This window comes from Sceloporus occidentalis, unplaced genomic scaffold (genome assembly GCF_023333645.1).
Source record: "Sceloporus occidentalis isolate IW3139 unplaced genomic scaffold, rSceOcc1.0.p SCAF_21, whole genome shotgun sequence".
Lineage (NCBI taxonomy): Eukaryota > Metazoa > Chordata > Lepidosauria > Squamata > Phrynosomatidae > Sceloporus > Sceloporus occidentalis.
The window spans coordinates 6246052-6267549 of record NW_028317001.1 but is presented as its reverse complement, the minus strand read 5'-3'; the positions used below and the strand labels follow the sequence as shown (position 1 = coordinate 6267549).

General features: G+C 44.5%; 1 long non-coding RNA gene and 1 pseudogene across 2 annotated transcripts in view; one reads left to right on the top strand and one right to left on the bottom strand.

Annotated features, from left to right (window-relative positions):
• The window catches only part of LOC149301491 (uncharacterized), a 184074-nt pseudogene that overhangs the window by 24984 nt on the left and 137592 nt on the right, over positions 1 to 21498 (top strand). Inside the window, exon 5 of the transcript XR_016272239.1 lies at positions 18026 to 18043. The product of XR_016272239.1 is annotated as an uncharacterized LOC149301491 (transcript). The remainder of the gene's footprint in view (positions 1 to 18025; positions 18044 to 21498) is intronic.
• On the bottom strand, positions 11799 to 14039 carry LOC149301495 (uncharacterized). Its single transcript, XR_016272226.1, has 3 exons — positions 13960 to 14039; positions 12997 to 13117; positions 11799 to 11842 (listed from the first exon to the last, which is right to left on the bottom strand). It is a non-coding gene; the product is annotated as an uncharacterized LOC149301495 (long non-coding RNA).

Genomic DNA, 21498 nt, shown 5'->3' with positions numbered 1-21498 from the left:
GCTGCATCTTCTCTTCGCACTGAAGAGGGGAACAAACAGAGAGGAGCCATGTGAAAGTGAAGGGTTGGAGGGAAGGTGGGAGGAATTTTTTTAACTTGCCTATTGCTTTGGACAGCTAAGTAAAGAGGAAAATCAGCTCATCTAAAATGTGATGCAGGAGAAGAGTTCAATAGATACTCTTTTCTGCATGTTTTCAGCATGATATGAGTGGCAGAAAACGTACAATGTCAAATGTTTCCTGGTTATATACTCTTCCTCCTCTTCTTCCTCCTGTTCCGCAATGGCTATGGGCTCACTCCCAGCTGCAACGTAGACAGGGCCCTGTGGTGGGTTCCCTTTATCTCCAACTTTGGCCTCACTGTCTTTGGCCAGTGAAAGAAGAAAATTGGGCAGATTAGTCCTAAAGCAAAATTAGGGATGTGACAAAATCAGGGATCTGACCATTGAAAGAAAGGAGGGGAAGAAGGTGTGACAGTGCCTTGTTGTGGTGCTGCTGGTGGTGGTGCTGGTGTGTCTCCAAGTCATTTTGGACTAATGGAGACCCAAAGATGCTTTTGTTCATTCTACATTTTGTATTCTAAGCCACCTTGAGACCCACCCATGGGAGAAAGATGGGATGAAATGTAATAAATAACACAACCATACAGTTCAAAGAAGGTACAATAGGAATGAATGAATAAGAATCATAGAATCATAGAATCGTAGAGTTGGAAGAGACCACTAGGGCCATCCAGTCCAACCCCCTACGATGCAGGAAATCCAAATCAAAGCATCCCTGACAGATGGTCATCCAGCCTCTGCTTAAAGACCTCCAGAAGGATGCTTTCAGGTGAGATCAACCAGTCCAACTTGTGATGCCTTCACAAAGCAGGAGTAGGTTCCGCTGTAAGGAAGACAGTACTCAAAACACTAACATAAAATAGGAAACAGGCAAACTAACCCAGAGAAATGCTCTTGTCCTGAGGTCTCTCCTCCTTCTCTCAGCCTCAACTGACTCAACTCCCACCTTGGCCAAGATTCCCAATTCTTTCCAAGGAAACCAACCAAAGAAACACATTCTCCTTGGTTCCATCTGACCACTTCTCCATGAGTCCAATGACATGGGTTACATTTCTCTTAATAGGATGATTTCAACTGCTTTTTAACATTTCACAGTCATCTCTCAGGATCCACAGATTCTGCATCTCAATATATCCCCAAAAACGCCAACCCTGATTTTGCCATTTTATGTAAGGCACATCATACTACAACCCCATTGTTTGTAATAGGACTTAACATCCATGGATTTTGGTTACTTCATGGGGTCCTGAAACCAAACCTCAGCAGATACTGAGGTCAAACTGTAAATAATGTTCAAATTCTTTCTATTTTCAGAATAAACAACCATACAATCAATAAAATTACAATTCAAACATACATCACACTTGTTCTTGTTTTCTCATTATTACCATCTACTTCTTCCATCTACATCTTTCTCCTTCCTACCTCCTCTATTCTTTAAACCGCATGTCATCCTACCTTCCTACTACCTTCTTTCTCATTCGTTCCATCTCTCTCCTCCTTTCTCTCTCTTTCCTTCACAACTGTACTACTATCTTTCTCATCATTCCACTCTACTCAACTGTAAACTTTACTTTCTACACTTACACACACCTTCAACTACACACATAACTCTCTTTTTCCCACCGCTATATTCTTTCTTTCTTTCTCACTTCTAGAAGAATAGGAAAGAAAATCTTATTTCAGCTTCCTCACTTCTAATTTATTCTATACTTTACCATGTATCATAACTTTCCTTTCTTTCTCTATTTCATATTTACTTCTATCTTGTTACTCAGTTTACGTTCTTCTACTCTATCCAAAGTTCAGTTAATACACAGAGAAGAATCTCCAATGTCATCTCCTTCTATCTCCTTTGAAGGCTGACTGATGCATTTTTGTGTCATTATATACAACAGTGATGCTCCACTCCACTCTTATGCCCTCTAACTGTGCGTTAATATAATAATAATAATAATAATAATAATAATAATAATAATAATTTATTTGGATCCTGCCTTTTCCCGAATGAATCAAGGCGGGTTTACAAGAAAGAGTAATAAAATACAATACGTGTAAACAAAATAATAGCCAAACCCTAACCCTCCCTCCCTCACCACAGTCCCAATTATAAAAGTAAGTTAATGGGCCTGAACATCCTTTCCAATTTTGAAGTAAAATTAAATATTTGGGTGTGACTATTACTGGGAAAAACTCTGACCTATTTAGAAACAATTATATACCATTATGGAATAATATAAAAAAGGACTTACAAAGTTGGGGGAAATTACAAATTTCAGGGCTTGGAAAAAGAGGAGCTATACAGATAAATATTACACCCAAACTACTATTTTTATTTCAGAATCTTCCTATTATTTGGTTATTTGTATATTTGTTTGTTACATGTTGCTTGTTTTTATAATCAATAAAAAAAAGGAAAAAAAAAGAATCTTCCTATTATAACCAATGACAAACCTTTTAAGGAATGGGATAAGGAATTTGTGAGACTCGAGTATTCTGGACCAATCATCCACAACAGCTATTGTAAAACAAAAATTTATTGTAGAGAAGGTAGAAATACACTGGATCACGTTTTTGCTGAAGCTGAAGAACTCCAAAGAGAAACCCCACTTTAAAACCCCAGCCACCACTCTTTTTTCCTGTTCAACCCAGATCGTTCCCCCCAACTCACCCCCTTCGCCACAGAGGAGGAGATTCTACATCAAAGCAGTCCTAACGAAAGCACCATTTGGTTCATAGTCTTTTCTGCCTTGAGAGCTCTATGGATACCGGAATAGAGGTTATCTGTAAAACATCACCCCATCATAAAACTGCCTGACTGGCGTGAACTGCTTGCTGCTCTCAGCTGACAGTTCCGGATGCGTGATCATCCTGAGCATAGCCCATGGTGGCAGCAACTCTTTCCCAGAATGCCTTTCCCTGAGAGGTTTAGATAGATCCATCATGTCTATCTATCTATCTATATATCTACCCATGTATCTATATAACTATATATATGTGAGAGTTTAACGCACTGGACTTCCGTTCTGCAACCTCCCTCCAATCCTTGTCCACCCCGGCATACCACCCATTCATGACAGTCCATTAAAGCATATGAATATGTGTCTACAAGCTATCCCTACTTATCTCACTAACTTATACAATCCTCGTGGCAGAATCGTCACTGAATCACTGAATGAAGGAGGATTATGACAGAATTAACTAAATTCATCTGGAATAAAAAGAAACCAAGGATTAAACTCAAAGTACTTCAGCACAGTAAGGAAAGGGGGGGGGTAGGATTTCCAAATTATAAAATGTATTATCATGCCTGTTGCTTAGATTGGATCAAAGAATGGGTACAAATTAAAAAGGATAAAGCTCTACAACTGGAAGGGTTCGATAATGTGGTTGGGTGACATGGGTATCTATTACATGATCAAATCAAAATAAACAAAAACTTTAATAATCATTATCTAAGGAAATCCTTACTGAGAATTTGGCTGAAATACAAACCCTATATTGCTCCTAAAATCCCCAGATGGGCCTCAATAAATGAGGCCTTTTTAGAAGAGAGAGAATGAAAGATGTAGATTGGGTAACATATAACGATCAGTTAAAAATTGAAAATAGGGAGTTCAAAATCAAAACAATGGAAGAATTAATGGACGAAGGTTTTAATTGCAATTGGTTTCTGTACAGACAAATAGTTGAAAGATTTAAATTAGACAACAAAACCCAACAGATAGGAAAAGCAGATACAGAATTTGGAATATTGTTAAGCAAAGATTCGGATCACAAAATCGCTAAACTATACAAATTACTACTACATTTAGAATTGGAAAGCGAAACAGTTAAACAATTTATGATAACATGGGCACAGGATTTTGGTAAACCAATACTAATGGAGGAATGGGGGGAAAAATGGAAAGTTAGATTAAAATACACATTGAGCGCAGACGTAAAAGAAAATTACCTTAAAGTACAATATAGATGGTACATAACTCCAGAAAAATTAAGCAAGATTTATAAGAATAAGAGGAATGAATGCTGGAATTGTAATAGTACAAATGCAAATTATATGCACATGTGGTGGGAATGCAAAAAAATTAAAAACCTTTGGAGCCAAATTCATAGAGAAATGGAAGGGATATTGGATACAAAAATTAAATTCGAGCCCAAATTTCTTTTATTAGGAATGGTGCGAGATTCAAAACTGGAAAGTAAATTTGGTAAGATTATATTTTATATGATAAGCACTGTGAGAATGATCATAGCTACTTCAACTATCCTGATATTTGCTGGAAGTCAAACTCAGCCAAATTCCTCACTTGCCTGGAAGACAATTTCATGGTCCAAAAGGTGGAAGAGGCAACAAGGGGGTCAGCTATTTTGGATCTGATCCTAACCAACAAGGATGACTTGGTTAATGGGGTGCAAGTGGTGGGATCATTAGGTGGAAGTGACCATGTTCTCCTGGAGTTTGTTATACAGTGGAAAGGAGAAGCCAGGCAGAGTCAGACACACATCCTAGACTTTAGGAGAGCGGATTTCAGTAAACTTAGAGAAGTATTGAGGGTGATCAGAAATACTAAAAGATAAGGGAATTCAGGATGGATGGGACTTTCTCAAAAGGGAGATACTGAAGGCACAATTTCAAACAGTTCCAGTGAGAAAGAAAAACGGGAGGTGTCTCAAGAAACCAGGATGGATGACTAAGGAACTTTCAACCGAGCTAAGTTTGAAACGGAACATGTATAAGAAATGGAAAAAGGGGGAAATCACGAAAAAGGAAATCAAAGAAATAGCAGGCATGTGTAGGGATAAAGTCAGAAAAGCTAAAGCGCAGAATGAACTCAGGCTTGCTAGAGAGGTTAAGAACAATAAAAAGGGCTTTTTTGGATATGTCCGCAGCAAAAGGAAGAAGAAGGAAACGGTAGGGTCACTGCGTGGAGAAGATGGCAAAATGCTAACAGAAGACAGAGAAAAGGCAGAATTACTCAACACCTTCTTTGCCTCAGTCTTCTCAGAAAAGGCAAAGGGTGCTCAACCTGAGGATAATGGAGCAGAGGACAGAATAGGGGAATTTCAGCACAGAATAAGTAAAGAGATAGTAGAGGAACACCTTGTTAATCTAAATGAATTTAAGTCTCCAGGACCAGACGAACTCCATCCAAGGGTATTAAAAGAACTGGCAAAAGTAATATCGGAGCCATTGGCAATCATATTTGAAAACTCCCGGAGAACAGGAGAGATCCCAGCAGACTGGAGGAGGGCAAACGTTGTCCCCATCTTCAAAAAGGGGAAAAAGGAGGATCCCAACAATTATCGTCCAGTTAGTCTGACATCAGTTCTAGGAAAGATTCTGGAGCAGATCATTAAACAGAGAGTCTGTGAACATCTAGAAGGCAATGCCATAATCACAAAAAGTCAACATGGGTTTCAGAGAAACAAGTCATGCCAGACAAACCTAATCTCTTTCTTTGATAAAATTACCAGCTTGGTAGATGAAGGGAATGCTGTGGATATAGTATATCTTGATTTCAGTAAGGCCTTTGACAAGGTTTCCCATGACATTCTTGCAAACAAGCTTGTAAAATGTGGGCTAGACAAAGGAACTGTTAAATGGATCTGTAATTGGTTGACCGGCCGAACCCAAAGGGTGCTCAACAATGGCTCCTTTTCATCCTGGAGAGAAGTGACCAGGAGTCCGTCCTGGGCCCAATGCTAATCAACATCTTTATCAACGGCTTGGATGACAGAATCAGGGGCATACTCATCAAATTTGCAGATGACACCAAATTAGGAGGAATAGCTAATACCCCAGAGGACAGGATCAAGATTCAAAATGACTTGAATAGACTAGAAAGCTGGGCCAAAGCTAACAAAATGAAATTCAATATGGAGAAATGTAAGGTACTGCACTTAGGGCGGAAACATGAAATGCACAGATATAGGATGGGGACATCTGGCTGAATGAAACTACGTGTGAAAGGGAATAGGAGTCCAAGTAGACAACAAATTGAACATGAGTCAACAGTGTGATGCCAATGTAATTTTAGGGTGCATCAATAGAAGTATAGTGTCTAGATCAAAGGATATAATAGTGCCACTCTATTCTGCTCTGGTCAGGCCCCACCTGGAATACTGTGTCCAGTTCTGGGCACCACAATTCAAAAAGGATGTTGAGAAACTGGAGCACGTCCAAAGGAGGGTGACTAAAATGGTGGAGGATTTGGAAATCACAATGGGACAGTCTCAATGCTTCAGGCAAGGAGCATCAGACTGAAGTCACAATGGGACAGTCCCAATGCTTCAGGGAAAGAGCATCAGCTGCCCTTGGTTCGCCTCTGACATCTTCCTCCTCCACATCTTTAACTTGGACACCATCCACTTCATAAGGTCCTTTATTTCCTTTCTGTCTTCCTCCATTCGATAAACGTCTACCTGGGGTTCTTCTATCCTGGGGCAGCTATCAAGTGACTCCCCCACTGCCAGGTCCAGGCTGTCACTCTGCCCCCCCAACAGCCTTCCTTTCCCCAGTCTGGGGCCGGAAACCCAAATCCTCCAGTGGTGGCCTGGGAGGTGTGAGCTTCAGGAGGTTTCCCAGTCTTGGGCTTGGCCCTAGTTCCTCTGAAGAAGGCATGCTCCTCCACCACCGGGATCTCCAGAACCACCAGGTTCCCAAAGAACTCTTCTTGTTCCTGGGTCTCCATTGGAGTTAAAACTGTGAGACTTTGCAAACTGCGATATCTGGAGTCAGTCCTGTGCTCAAAAAAGTAAGCTCATTTGAAACAAAAGAAGCTTTATTGATGGATCCAGGCAGAAACATCCATTAACACCTTTTTGCAAAGTCTGAAGTCCAAAGGCACTTGCTCCCTTCTTAACCCACTCAACCCCTCCCTAAGCTAGCCCCCAATTCCCAAGCTAAAGCAACACAAGCGGAGGTTGCATAGATACCAAGGTTGTGTATAGTCCCCCTTCCCTTCTCCCAGACAGCCTCACCTTGAAGAGCGGTGTTCCCAAGCCAGCTTCACTCCTCCTTGATAGCCAGTCTACAGCTACAACCCCATCCCTCTCTCCAAACGCCCTCCTTCATCTAAAAGCCACTCCATCTGTCCTTCTATCACTTTCCATTAGTGCTTTCTATACCCATCACTCTACACTACCTACTATGAACTACCACTGTAACTCCTACTTTAATAACCAAACCCTAATATTTTTACCCTTAATGACAGAACTCTTATACACTAGTTCTGACACACAATGGACCAGTCTCTTGCAAGTAACATCAGCCTACGGTTGCAATGGGCCAGTCTCAATCCTTCAGGTAAAGAGCACCACCCTGAAGTCACAATAGTGCTATCTCAATGTGTAGTTTTGTAACTACAAAACTCCTTATTCAGGCAAGGAGCATCAGCCTGAAGTCAAAATGGGCCAGTCTCAATCTCTCAGGCAATGAGAATCAGCCTCAGGTTGCAATGCGCCAATCTCAATCCTTTAGGTAAGCAGCATCAGCCTCAGGTTGCAATGGTCACGTCTCAAACCTTCAGGTAAGCAGCATTAGCCTAAATTCACATTGGTCCCATCTCATTGCTGCAGGCAAGGAGCATCAGTCTTAGGTCGCAATGGGCCAGTCTCATTCAGGTAAACAGCACCAGCTTGAAGTCACAATATGTCATGAATCCATTTATTCATTCATTTATTCATTTAGGGATACATGCCATAAGGGTTATAGGTTTAGGTTTAGATTAGAGTTGAAATAGATGAGATTTATGGTGGGTTAAAATAATAAGTTTTAATATGTGCTTTAATAGAAGATACTAGAAAGAGGTAGAGAGATCATGGCTAAAGAATCTGTCATCTTAAGATAATCTGTCATGTTAAGATAACTGTCATCCTTCGGCCTGGGAGGGAGAGAATAGGCTGGCCCAGCTCCATCAGGGCTAGCCTGAAGATAGAGGCTCCTCCCTCCATAACTGTTATCCTTCGGCTTGAGAGGGAGAGAATAGGCTGGCCCAGCTCCATCAGGGCTAGCCTGAAGATAGAGGCTCCTCCCTCCATAACTGTTATCCTTCGGCTTGAGAGGGAGAGAATAGGCTGGCCCAGCTCCACCAGGGCTAGCCTGAAGATAGAGGCTCCTCCCTCCATAACTGTCATCCTTCGGCCTGGGAGGGAGTGAATAGGTTGGTCCAGCTCCACCAGGGCTAGCCTGAAGATAGAGGCTCCTCCCTCCATAACTGTCATCCTTTGGCCTGGGAGGGAGAGAATAGGCTGGCCCAGCTCCATCAGGGCTAGCCTGAAGATAGAGGCTCCTCCCTCCATAACTGTTATCCTTCGGCTTGAGAGGGAGAGAATAGGCTGGCCCAGCTCCACCAGGGCTAGCCTGAAGATAGAGGCTCCTCCCTCCATAACTGTTATCCTTCGGCTTGAGAGGGAGAGAATAGGCTGGCCCAGCTCCACCAGGGCTAGCCTGAAGATAGAGGCTCCTCCCTCCATAACTGTTATCCTTCGGCTTGAGAGGGAGAGAATAGGCTGGCCCAACTCCATCAGGGCTAGCCTGAAGATAGAGGCTCCTCCCTCCATAACTGTCATCCTTCGGCCTGGGAGGGAGTGAATAGGTTGGTCCAGCTCCACCAGGGCTAGCCTGAAGCTAGAGGCTCCTCCCTCCATAACTGTCATCCTTTGGCCGGGGAGGGAGGGAATAGGCTAGACCGACTCCACCAATGCTAGCCTGAAGAAGAAGAGCCCTCCCTCTAGTCCATCTGCCTTGGTCCAGGCCTCAGAAGGAGAGAAGAACTGCTGGACCTGATCCCCTCCCCTCCTCACCATTCCCTTCTCCTTTTGTGTATTGTCTTTTAGGTTGTAAGCCTGAGGGCAGGGAACCGTCTTATTAAAAATAATGATTGTAAGCAGCTCTGAGAGCCATTAGGGCTGAAGGGCGGGGTATAAATAACGTAAATAATAATAATAGAGAATCTGCTTGTTTGCAAGGATTGGAATATGTGGGAATCATACTTCTAACAGAGGCTTGAGTTTAAAAGACTGGTCTCTGTAAAAGGAGGGGGAACCTAGAGAGTTATTGGTATTTTTATACTGTATTATGTTGCTATGGGTTTGTGCTTATTATATTTTCATATAGTATCTTATTATATGGAGATTGATAGGGTGTTATATTATAGATAGCTATATATATTGCTAAGCCATAATGTTAATTAAACTGTTGTGTGGCTGAGTTCTGTGGTCCAAGGCCACAGGTGCAGTGGTTGAGAAAAGGCACATGAGAGCGTAATTGCTTTTAGGAGAGCTGCCAGAATCCCGGATGGGAGGACACTGCGCAGAAAAGGGCGGGAGAACGCTGTGCGGGAAAGGGCTATCCAATTAATTAGCTTTATTGGTAAATAGAGTGGGGTGGATTCATATGGTTATAAAAGGGATATGCTTATACTTTCTTTCATTCTTGACAAAAAAGTCACTTCTATGACATGTATCTTCTTCTTCAATAAAAGCTATTCTTTTTCAAAGTACTGCCTTTTGTGTTGCAAGAGGGGATGCAATTAGGACCCTGACAGATATCTCTCTCCCCTTCCATTCCCCCTGCTATCGCAAAAGGGCTGGAGAGCATACCAAACCAACCACAGAACCTTTCCCTGCTCTTGTGTAATGCCAGGTCAGTCAAAAATAAAACACACATAGTCCATGATCTCCTACTGGACCAATAGGCTGACTTGGCTTGTTTCACGGAGACCTGAGCAGTGAGCAGATAAGGGGAGCACCTTTGGTCCATGAAGACAATCTTTCCTTGAGCAGGATACCTATCCATATGATGGACCACATTGAATGTATTTACCTCAGCTTAAAGACTAGGGAAAGACTGGTGATTCTCTTGATCTACTTCCGCCCCATTCCTTAACAGACTCCCTAGCCAAGCTGACACAACTGGTCTATGAGCTGCTGCTGGAGTCGCCTAGGCTATTGGTCCTGGCCGACCACAACATTCCTCTCAAAGCCCCTTCTCAGTATGCGCAGGGATTGCCAGGGCCCAGATGCTGCTGCTTATTCCACTAAGGCCTTTGTGGGAAAGGAAGGTATGCGCCGGGGGTTCAGTGGTCTCCCCTTCCTTCCCTCCATTCTTCCTTTGAGGAGACTGCAATGGTGCCCAAGATGCAGAGCTGGACTCAGGAGGGAAAGGCAAGAAAGGAAGGCTGTGCTTTGGAAATCAAGCTCTCTTTGTGTATCCTGTGTATTTGTGTGTATGTGTGTTTGCCTCTGCTGTTCTTATGGCTGGGAATGGAGGTGAAGACTGAGGAGAAAAGAAAGGCTTAGTTTTGTGCAAATGCAGAATTTCTGTGCATTAAAGAATCCAGTGTGTTGAAATAGCAAAGAACTTTACTGAGAACACAGTCAGAACTGCCCACTGCAAGCCCCAAAACCTCTTCCAATCCTAGCCCCCACCTCCAGTTCCCACAGTCTATGCCCCACAGGAAACAAGGTCCCCTTTGCCACCCCCAGAAACTAGCCCTTTCTGTTAATACAAGCCTCCAACTTTCTTCAGCCAACATCCCACACATTGCAAAAGCTATCATTCCCATAACTATTCTAGACAGCTGCAACAAATCCCAGCTCCACATCTAGATAACCTATACCACAACACACAACCCCCAGCCAAATTCACAACCCAAAGCAACTATCTATACTATTAACAATTAAAATCTAAACTTAACAAATTACAACAGACATATGGACAGATAAACCTTACAAACACAATCACAAGGGCCTTTTCTTGGCAACACTGAATTAAATTTTATATATATTCGTTATTGACAAAAATAAAGTGGCTTCTCTTCTTTGTGTACTCTCTGATGTGTCACTTGGTGTGACTTCTGAGAGAAACATTTCCCACAATGCTGGCATTTGTATGGCTTCTCTCCTGTGTGGACTCTCTGATGTGTCACTTGGTATGACTTCGAAGAAAAACATTTCCCACAATGCTGGCATTTGTAAGGCTTTTCTCCTGTGTGGACTCTCTGATGTATCACTAGGTATGACTTTGAAGAAAAACATCTCCCACAACGCTGGCACTTGTATGGCTTCTCTCCTGTGTGGACTCTCTGATGCGTCTCTAGGATTGACTTCCGAGAAAAACATCTCCCACAACGGTGGCATTTGTATGGCTTCTCTCCTGTGTGGACTCTCTGATGTATCACTAGGCATGACTTTGAAGAAAAACATCTCCCACAACGCTGGCATTTGTATGGCTTCTCTCCTGTGTGGACTCTCTGATGCGTCTCTAGGATTGACTTCCGAGAAAAACATCTCCCACAACGCAGGCATTTGTATGGCTTCTCTCCTGTGTGGACTCTCTGATGTTTTACTAGGCATGACTTTGAAGAAAAACATCTCCCACAACGGTGGCATTTGTATGGCTTCTCTCCTGTGTGGACTCTCTGATGTATCACTAGGCATGACTTTGAAGAAAAACATCTCCCACAACGCTGGCATTTGTATGGCTTCTCTCCTGTGTGGACTCTCTGATGCGTCTCTAGGATTGACTTCCGAGAAAAACATCTCCCACAACGCAGGCATTTGTATGGCTTCTCTCCTGTGTGGACTCTCTGATGTTTTACTAGGCATGACTTTGAAGAAAAACATCTCCCACAACGCTGGCATTTGTATGGCTTTTCTCCTGTGTGGACTCTCTGATGTATCACTACGTCTGACTTTGAAGAAAAACATTTTCCACAATGCTGGCATCTATGTGACTTCTTTCTTGTGTGGACTCTCTCATGCCTGACAAATTCTTCTGTAAAGGAGAACAATGACAGACAAGACTGAATCTCAGTGTTAAGAGAGGAAAGTGTTACTCCAAGATTTAGCCCCACGTTCACCCTTCCCTATTTGAGATCAAATTAATAAAATTGGTATGAGTGACCTGAGCATGACCGTGTTCTGGATGCCCCCAAATCTATATAATGATTGTATCCTTACTCATAGGAGCTACCAAAGAAGAGATTGAAGGGGAACTGCCATGAGGAAATCAGTAGAAGCAGATAGTCAGGCTGTTGAAAAATATTCCACTAAATATATGTAAAACTATTTTAATGGAAAAGTGGCATCATTTCCTGTGAGACTGCCATAGAGTTCAGAGTCAGAGCACATGGCATGATGCAAGCTAACTGCAGAGGATGCTTCATGCTGTGTGGCACCAGGAGATGACTCACAACCAATACAGGATACAGCTCACATGTGGATTGATGTGGGTTGGAGTTGTGTGTACAAGAGATTGTGAAGTGGATAGAAGGTAGAGAGGCGAGATAGTAAATATTTGTTTTATATTGCAACTCAGGATAAAGAACCACCAAGGACTGTGAATTATTTTTAAGTGTCGAAAGTGTTTAGTGCATCGCCAATGCCTATATCTGGAGATTTGCTTCTGTATTCTGCTATGTTATTGTTGAGTTCTGGGAGTGTCGCCTTCAGACTGTGCTATACATTGGCTTGTGAATGGGATCAGAATTCAGAGCTAAGAAGGAACTAAGAGCCGGTGAGACAATCCTGTTCTTTCCCCACCCAGGAACCATTCCAAAGCAATTAAAACATCCTAAAGCAATTTTGAATGCTCTGCTTCTGCCCCCAAGCAACAATTTCAGTATAAATATCAGCCCCAACTGGCTGTTCTTCAGCATCAGTCACATGCTTACTATGTTGTGAATCGCTTTGATCTACAGGAAAGGTGGTATATAAATAAAGTTTTATTTATATATCTTTTTTATTTCGACAGTGGAATATACTCCCTTAGAGTTTGGTGTAGTCCACTTCTTTGGAGGTCTTTAAACAGAGACTGGATGGTGCTTGGAATGTGTATTCCTGCATGGCAGAAGTGGGTGGAACTGGATGGCCCTTGTGGTCTATTCCAACTCTGTGATTCTATAATGCTAGTGGATTCCGGTTCCTTACCGACAGAGGTCACATTCCCATAATTCTCCATCATTATATGATTGTACATAAGTCGCTGCTTCTTTGACAACAGTTTCCATTCGTCCTCGGTGAAGTATATTGCCACATCCGCAAAGGTCACCTGAAACAGAAGATAGCCCTCATCCAGAGAGTGACTAAGCAAAAGGGGAGGAAAGTACATGGTTCATCCCAAATATTATTTCATCACTTCACAATTCAGTCCAGGATATAAACTTTAAATTCTGTTTGCAAGAAAAAAGTTACTGCCTTTGAGATCCAGTTTGTCTTGAATCTTTTCAATATAATATACAATATAATAAACAATATACTTTAGGCCATGGCTGGGATATTGATGATTGATTAGGATACTCACTATCCCAACACATACAGTACATTTAGCTACCAAAGAATTATGGTGCATTTAGACATTTCTTGCCACATTTGAGAGGCAAATGTCATTTTTAATCACAGTTCTGGGGAGCACTCTGGGCTTGAGGGCCACTGGGCCCACCCCATATTTAGATCCAGAGATGTTCTCCCATAGCCCCAACATTTCATAGATGGGGAAAACAAGACACATGTGGACAAGCAACCCAGAAGGCAGTAAAGATGGCCAAAGTTGTTTATGAGGAAGATCACACAAGCTAGGAAGGGCATAGCAGTTTCCTTCTGGTTCAGCCTCCTGGGAAGGGCCATATCCTGTCTCCTTCTTTCCTCTCCTCTCCCCACTTTTGAGTTGATGGGCTGCAAACTCAGTTGCACTCAGGAACTGAGGAGAGCTGAGAAGGGGGAAATTGGGAGGAGAAGAGAGCAACTGGGGCATTTTTAAAAGCCCCTGAAAAAGTGGGGTGTCAGAGGATTAATCAGGACTGTCTCTGCCAAATCTGGACAGTATTTTATTTGCTTCCTTTCATAAATTGACCCAGCAGTGACACAGATGAAGCTAATAGGATAGTGACTCACCAAAGAGCTGTTGTACCTCGATAGCCTCTTTCTGTTGGAGCCCAACTCCCTCCGATTGGCCTCTGTGTGAGCCATCAGGTGGGCAGGGGTCCTAGTGGCCCTGCACTTGGGGCACGTTTAGCAAGAGAGGCCCCAAAGCCGTGTACAAGGAGGCCGTGATGAGGTTCCTGAGAAAAGGGATCAGAGTTAGGATTGGCTTGGCAAGAAACCCTGCAGCACTCAAAGACACAGAGAACAGCATCCTGCTGGTGACATATGCAGGTGAGACATGCCTCCTTTGGGCCGATGCAGAGGTGGGCATCCCCTTCCTCCCTCTGCAACAAACAAAGCCCCCTGGACCTAGCATAGATTCACTGCAGCTCCCCTACACAACAGACACTACATGCCTTCTTAGAGTGGTGGGGGATTAGGGGATGTGAAAGGAGTACATCATAAATAAATAAATAAATCATCTGCTGAAACCTCCAGAGTTCACCAGTGCTTTTCCCCAGCATCAGCCCCTTTCCCAAGAAGGCTGCATCCACACTATAGAAATAAAGCACTTTGACACTTCTTTAACCGCTCAGTGCTGTGTAATCCTGGGATTTTACCTTTGGACACTTAGCCTTCTCTGCCAGAGAGCTCTCATGCCACAACAAACTACAAATCCCAGGATTCCATAGGATGGAAACAGAAGAGTTAACACACTTCAGAACTGGATTATTTCTCCAGTGCAGATACAGTCTGAGTCGGTTTTAAAAGGGTAGAAGCGCCCATGTCTTGTTTTTAGCCTCCTAATAGTGGTTTTCCTTTACAAAATAAGTAGTTTGTTTTAGTCTCTAATCCTTTTTCTTCTTGTTCTTGTTTAATTCTATGTTGGTTTGTTTCATTCTTGGTAATATGAGTTATTCTGGTCCGTCTCCTCCCTTCTTGCCTGAAAATCTATTATTATTATTATTATTATTATTATTAACCTTTATTTATGAAGCGCTGTAAATTTACAAGCGCTGTACATACAACTCTTTAGTGAGACGGTTCCCTGCCCGCAGGCTTACAATCTAAAAAGACACGACACAAAAGGAGAAGGGAGAGGTGGTGGAGAAGGGGATCAGGTCCAGTAGTTCTTCTCTACCTCCAAGGCCTGGACCAAGGCAGATGGAATGGAGGAAGGGCTTGGGTTCTTAATGGATGGTCAAAAGAAGAAGGGAATGACAGTAGGGAAGGGGGAAAGTCCAGCTCATCTGCTCTCTCACATAGGCCTCTCTCCCCCTCAAGATGGTGGTCGGAAGGAGGGCTCTTTGTCTCTGCAGGCGAGGCCTGTTGTTGCTGGCCTGCCTCTCTCCCCCTCGAGATAACAAGGAAACTGGGGGGACTTTTAAAACCTCCCAAAGGAGCCACGTTTGGCCTTTTTGGGGGACAAGCCTCCTCTTAGGAGCCAAAGCCCAATGTTTGTGAAGAAGAATAAGAACAAGGCTTGTATTAAAACTATCCTCCCATTTCTGATCCCTGTTAAAACCCCAGAAGGAGCAGAGCTGTGTAATAAGAAAACCCTCTCAGAAAAGAGACACAAATGGCACACTTCCTTCCTTTTGGCCCAAGGAGCCTGGCCTCCTTCTCACTCTGGAGCCTCAGGAGAGAAAGAGAGGCCTCTGTTCAACTGAGGCCTCAGAGAAGGTTCTGGAACAATATTCCCCACAGTCACAAGCAGACAATAAAATGGCTGCCAGAACATAAAATGGATGCCTCTGTCTCAGCACTTGGCAGTCTGAGGCCTTCAGGGAACCCAAAATGGAGGATGAAAGGGCTCAAAAGTTGGAAAGGACCCCAAACAGGATTTAGATACTCCAAGGAAATATCTATTATAAATGACAGAATATAACTGAAATATAAGTCCTACAAGATATTAAGAGTCTTGCAGGTACAATATTTGTAAGTATATAATGTTCAATTCACACAAGCTATTAAAATAATAAATGAACCTAAGCATCCAATTCTGAGACTAACTTCCAAGATCCGCTCTTTAACTCTCTCTCTCTCTATCTCCAACCGACACAATTCCCCCAACTGTCTCTTGGTCTCTCAGGCCTTATATCTCCTTCTCACGGAAGCTTCCAGAAGGACCTTTATCTTGCTCTCTGATTGGTCAAGAGAGCCTTCCGTAGCAGTGATGTCATTCTGCATTTGCATAAACCTCCCTTTTCTGCCTGAAGAATACCTCCATTGACTGGAGCCCAGTCATTACACTTTCCCAAGGCAAGGCTTGCACCTATTTCCAATGTTGTTCTTGGTGTCTGCCTTCCAGTTGTTTCCAGGTCTAATGGTGACATTATGGGAGTCTCTGAAGGGGTTTTCTTGGCAGGTTCCTTCAGAGTGGGTTTCCCATGGCCATCCTCTGAGGCTGAGAGAGTGTGACTTGCCCAAGGCTTCAGTTCTTTTGGAAGCCTTTCTGCTTTTTCTTCTAGAAGGCATCTGAAGTGTTGCTTTTTCCATTGAAGAATGAGAGGAACCTTCTGGCATCCAAAAGGCTAACATTCTCTGGAGTTATGTCTGATAATATGTATAGATAGGATTGCAATCCCTGTTCATTTATTAAAAGGTTTATAGTGCACCCCATATCATAGAATCTCATAGCTATATCTTTTAATATCAGTTAACCAAATTAAACAGTATATAAAACAAAAGCATGAAACAAGCTGGACAAGGAAACTATTACATGGATTTGTAACTGGTTGACCAGCTGAACCCAAAGGATATTGAACAATGGCTCCTTTTCATCCTGGAGAGAAGTGACCAGTGGGGTTCTGTCCAGGGCCCAGTGCTATTCAACATCTTTATCAATGACTTGGATGACAGAAATAGGGGCATACTTACCTCAATCCTTCGGGCAAGGAGAATCAGCATGAGGTTGCAAGAGGCCAATGTCAATCCTTCAGGCAAGAAGCATAGGCCTTAACTCACAATAGTCCCATCTCAATCCTTCAGGCAAGGAGAATCAACCTGAGGTTGCAATGGGCCAGTGTCAATTCTTCAGGCAAGAAGCATAGGCCTTAACTCACAATAGTCCCGTCCCAATCCTTCAGGTGAGGAGCATGAGCCAGAAGTTACAATGGGCCAGACTATAGACTTCAGGAAAGAAGCCACAGCCTAAAGTCCCAATAGGCCAGTCTCAATGCTTCATGTAAGGAGCATCAGCCTGAGATCCCAATGGGGCAGTCTGGATCCTTTAGGCAAGGAGTATCAGTCGGAGGTCGCAATGGACCAGTCTCAGTCCTTCAGGCAACCTCCTTTTCTGGGATAGATTTTGACTTCCATAGAATCATAGAGTTGGAAGAAACCGCAAGGGCCATCCAGTCCAACCCCCTGCCATGCAGGAAATCCAGATCAAAGCATCCCCGACAGATGGCCATCCAGCCTCTGTTTGAAGACCTCCAAGGAGGGAGACTCCACTACACTCCTAGGAAGTGTGTTCCACTGTCACACAGCCCTTACTGTCAGGAAATTCCTCCTAATGTTGAAGTGGAATCTCCTTTCCTGCAGTTTGCATCCATTGCTTCGGGTCCTAGTCTCTGGAGCAGGAGAAAACAAGCTTGCTCCCTCCTCAATATGACATCCCTTCAAACATTTAAACAGGGCTATCATATCACCTCTTAACCTTGTTTTCTCCAGGCTAAACATACCCAGCTCCCTAAGGCGTTCCTCATAGGGCTTGGTTTCCAGACCCTTCACCATTTTAGTCGCCCTCCTTTGGACACGCTCCAGTTTTTCAACATCCTTTTTGAATTGTGGCGCCCAGAACTGGACACAATATTCAAGGTGGGGCCTGACCAGAGCAGAATATAGTGGCACTATTACTTCCCTTGTTCTAGACACTATAATTCTATTGATGCACACTAAAATCGCATTGGCCTTGTTAGCTGCCGCATCGCACTGTTGACTCATGTTCAACTTGTGGTCTGCTTGGACTCCTAGATGCATTTCACACGTTGTCTCCTTAAGGCATGTGTCACCCATCCTATATCTGTGCATTTCATTTTTCGCCCTAAGTGCAGTGCCTTACATTTCTCCCTGTTGAAGTTCATTTTGTTAGCTGTGGCCCAGCTTTCTAGTCTATTCAGGTCATTTTGAATCTTGATCCTGTCCTCTGCAGTATTAGGCTGAGAGAGTGTGTCTTGGCCAAGGTGGGCATCCAAACCCTGAGCTCCCTTTCCCCATGACCTATTGGAAACATGGCTGTTGTCGTGTGTTGTGACTTTGGAGGGCTCTCGTGGCATGCAAGGCTCTTTGGTGGGTGGCCAGTGCCTCCCTTCGAGGCTGAGAGAGTGTGTCTTGGCCAAGGTGGGCATCCAAACCCTGGGCTCCCTTTCCCCATGACTTCTTGGAAACATGGCTGTTGTCGTGTGTTTTGACTTTGGAGGACTCTCCTGGCATGCAAGCCTTGTTGGGGGGTGGGCAGTGCCTCCCTTCGAGGCTGAGAGAGTGTGTCTTGGCCAAGGTGGGCATCCAAACCCTGGGCTCCCTTTCCCCATGACTTCTTGGAAACATGGCTGTTGTCGTGTGTTTTGACTTTGGAGGACTCTCCTGGCATGCAAGCCTTGTTGGGGGGTGGGCAGTGCCTCCCTTCGAGGCTGACAGAGTGTGTCTTGGCCAAGGTGGGCATCCAAACCCTGGGCTCCCTTTCCCCATGACCTCTTGGAAACATGGCTGTTGTCGTGTGTTTTGACTTTGGAGGACTCTCCTGGCATGCGAGGCTTGTTGGGCGGTGGCCAGTGCCTCCCTTCGAGGCTGAGAGAGTGTGTCTTGGCCAAGGTGGGCATCCAAACCCCGGGCTCCCTTTCCCCGTGACCACTTGGAAAGATGGCTGTTGTTGTGTGTTGTGACTTTGGAGGACTCTCCTGGCATGCAAGGCTTGTTGTGGGGTGGCCTGTGCCTCCTTTCGAGGCTGAGAGAATGTTTCTTGGCCAAGGTGGGCATCCAAACCCTGGGCTCCCTTTCCCCATGACTTCTTGGAAACATGGCTGTTGTCGGGTGTTATGACTTTGGAGGACTCTCCTGGCTTGCAAGGCTTGTTGGGGGGTGGGCAGTGCCTCCCTTCGAGGCTGAGAGAGTGTGTCTTGGCCAAGGTGGGCATAGAAACCCTGACCTCCCTTTCCCCATGACCTCTTGGAAACATGGCTGTTGTCGTGTGTTGTGACTTTGGAGGACTCTCCTGGCATGCAAGGCTTGTTGGGGGGGGGGGCAGTGCCTCCCGTTGAGGCTGAGAGAGTGTCTCTTGGCCAAGGTGAGCTTCCAAACCCTGGGCTCCTTTTCCCCATGACCTCTTGGAAACATGGCTGTTGTTGTGTGTTGTTACTTTGGAGGACTCTCCTGGCATGCAAGGCTTGTTGGGGGGTGGGCAGAGCCTCCCTTTGAGGCTGAGAAAGTGTGTCTTGGCCAAGGTGGGCATCCAAACCCTGTGGCATTCCCTGGGAGACCCAGGGGGTGCGCCCCCTCCCAGGATAGCAATGTCTACCAAGAATAGGATGTGATAGCCTCGCTGGCAAACCACGAGGTCATGACTCACCTTCTGGTTGACAATGCTTTATCCATAATTGGATAAGCCCATGTTGATTCGGCTGAGACAGTGTACACATCCTGTTCCCTTTGCTAATTAGAATTCTCCTGAACACACATTGGTCCCTAATTCCGCAAATTGCCTTCTGATGTACTATGAGATAATGTAAACCTAATGTAACCCTGATGTGAATGAAAGGGGCTGGCCAAGACCTGGCCAGCTAAGAAGCTTTGCACCCCCATTCCTGTCTCTGCGTCTCATTGCCGCGACAGCTGGTGACCCTAACGTGATACGGGAAAGGCGGCTATGGCCCAGCTCACTCGACTGGAATAGTCTGCGCGCACATCCTCAAAGGATCCCGTGAGTATGGGAGGAACGTTGACCGCCAAGCAAAGGTCTCACGCTAGGGAGTTATAGTTAAGCGGTTGTCAGGGGATAAACAAATCACCCGGAGAGACATAAAAAATTTAGTCGCAGAGATCTCATGCCAGTGTCCCTGGTACCCAGAGAGGGGAAGACTCTCTGCGGAGGAATGGGAGAAGATAGGCAATCATCTTAAGGCTGAGCCTCGTGCCGCGGCACCCCACTTGATTGCCTGGCAGGTGGTAAACTCGGCTGTGGGACGGCTAAGCCAATCCACGGCCCCCCAAATCCTGCCCACAGCCCCCCGCTCCTCCAGCCTCGTTAGCTCCTCCGGGAGATCCACCTGGTTACCCCGTTCCAGTGGTTGCTCTTCCCTTATCGCCTGTAAGGCCCCGGCTGGGAGCGGCAGAGGCAGGAATAGCTGAAGCAAAGAAAAATCCTAAAGTCAGAACACTAGAAGTGGCCTGGCTTTAAACTCTACCTGAGTTGAAAGGTGGAGGGAATGCCAATAAATCCCTAAAAGTCTTGGCCAATTTTGATTTGGAGCAAGTGGTTTTAACCCAGACTCTTCACTGGACAAACCTTTTAAGGTATCCACCAGCTTTGGCTAAAAATTGGGTCTAAACCCTAAGCCAGTCACGTCTAAGAGGCTTTACAGCTTCACGACAGACTTGGAGGACATTCTTCCAAGGAAAGGAACAGTAAGTTTTCTCAGCTTTTCTGCCCTTCATCCTCCCACTGAAGGATAAGACGCAGATAAGCTCCCAAAATTGCTAGGGCTTTCCCCAATAAAATGAAGAAAGAGATTAAAGAATTGGTAGCCCAAGTCAACCTCCTCAGGGAGGAAAATTCCATTTTGGCAGCCAAGGTTCAAAAATGGGAAGTAACATCAAATCAAGAACAAACCCATATCTCCATCGCAGAAGCATGTATAATGGCAGATTTGTTAGGTCCCTTAAGTCAGGAAACGAGCATAAAATGGATGATTCGGGCTGCAAATAGTTATCCATATGCTGCAGGATTTCATCTGACACAGTTGGCTAGGCTGTGCATGTCCTCTGTGGACAGAGACAATCTGGAAGCAGCAGTGATGTGTCGAAACCTTTTGTCCCAAGATATGTACTCCTGGATGGGACATATCTTGAGCCTATTGTGGCCAGGACAACTGGCCGAGGATTTATACTATGCACAAGAGCAAAAAACAAATGAGGATCCAGAAACATACATGGCTAGAAAAATGTTGCTTGCAAGAATAGCTCTCCCCTCCAAAGCTATGAATAAAGAGTTCATGGGTGAAATATATAGAGGACTTCATCCCAAGAGCAAGGAGTCTCTGGGACGCCAAATCAAAGAGTCAGAGCTATTTGCGGGTTGGGAAACCTTTTCCCAACACCTAAGGCAGCTCTCTTCAAAGTTTCATCTGATGATAGCACAGAGACAAGAAAAGTCCCTAGCCCTAAAGAAGAAAGCTAGGGAAAATTCCCTTAAAAAACGCTTTTTAGATCCATCTAAAAGCCCTACTCAGCCTTCTCTCATTCCCCAAAGAGAGATGGAAACACCCGAAGGCCTGCCTCACCATAGCAAGCAGAAATTGCCAGAGACCCCCAAGGGACTCCATTCCAAGAGCCCCTATATTACTAGTTGCT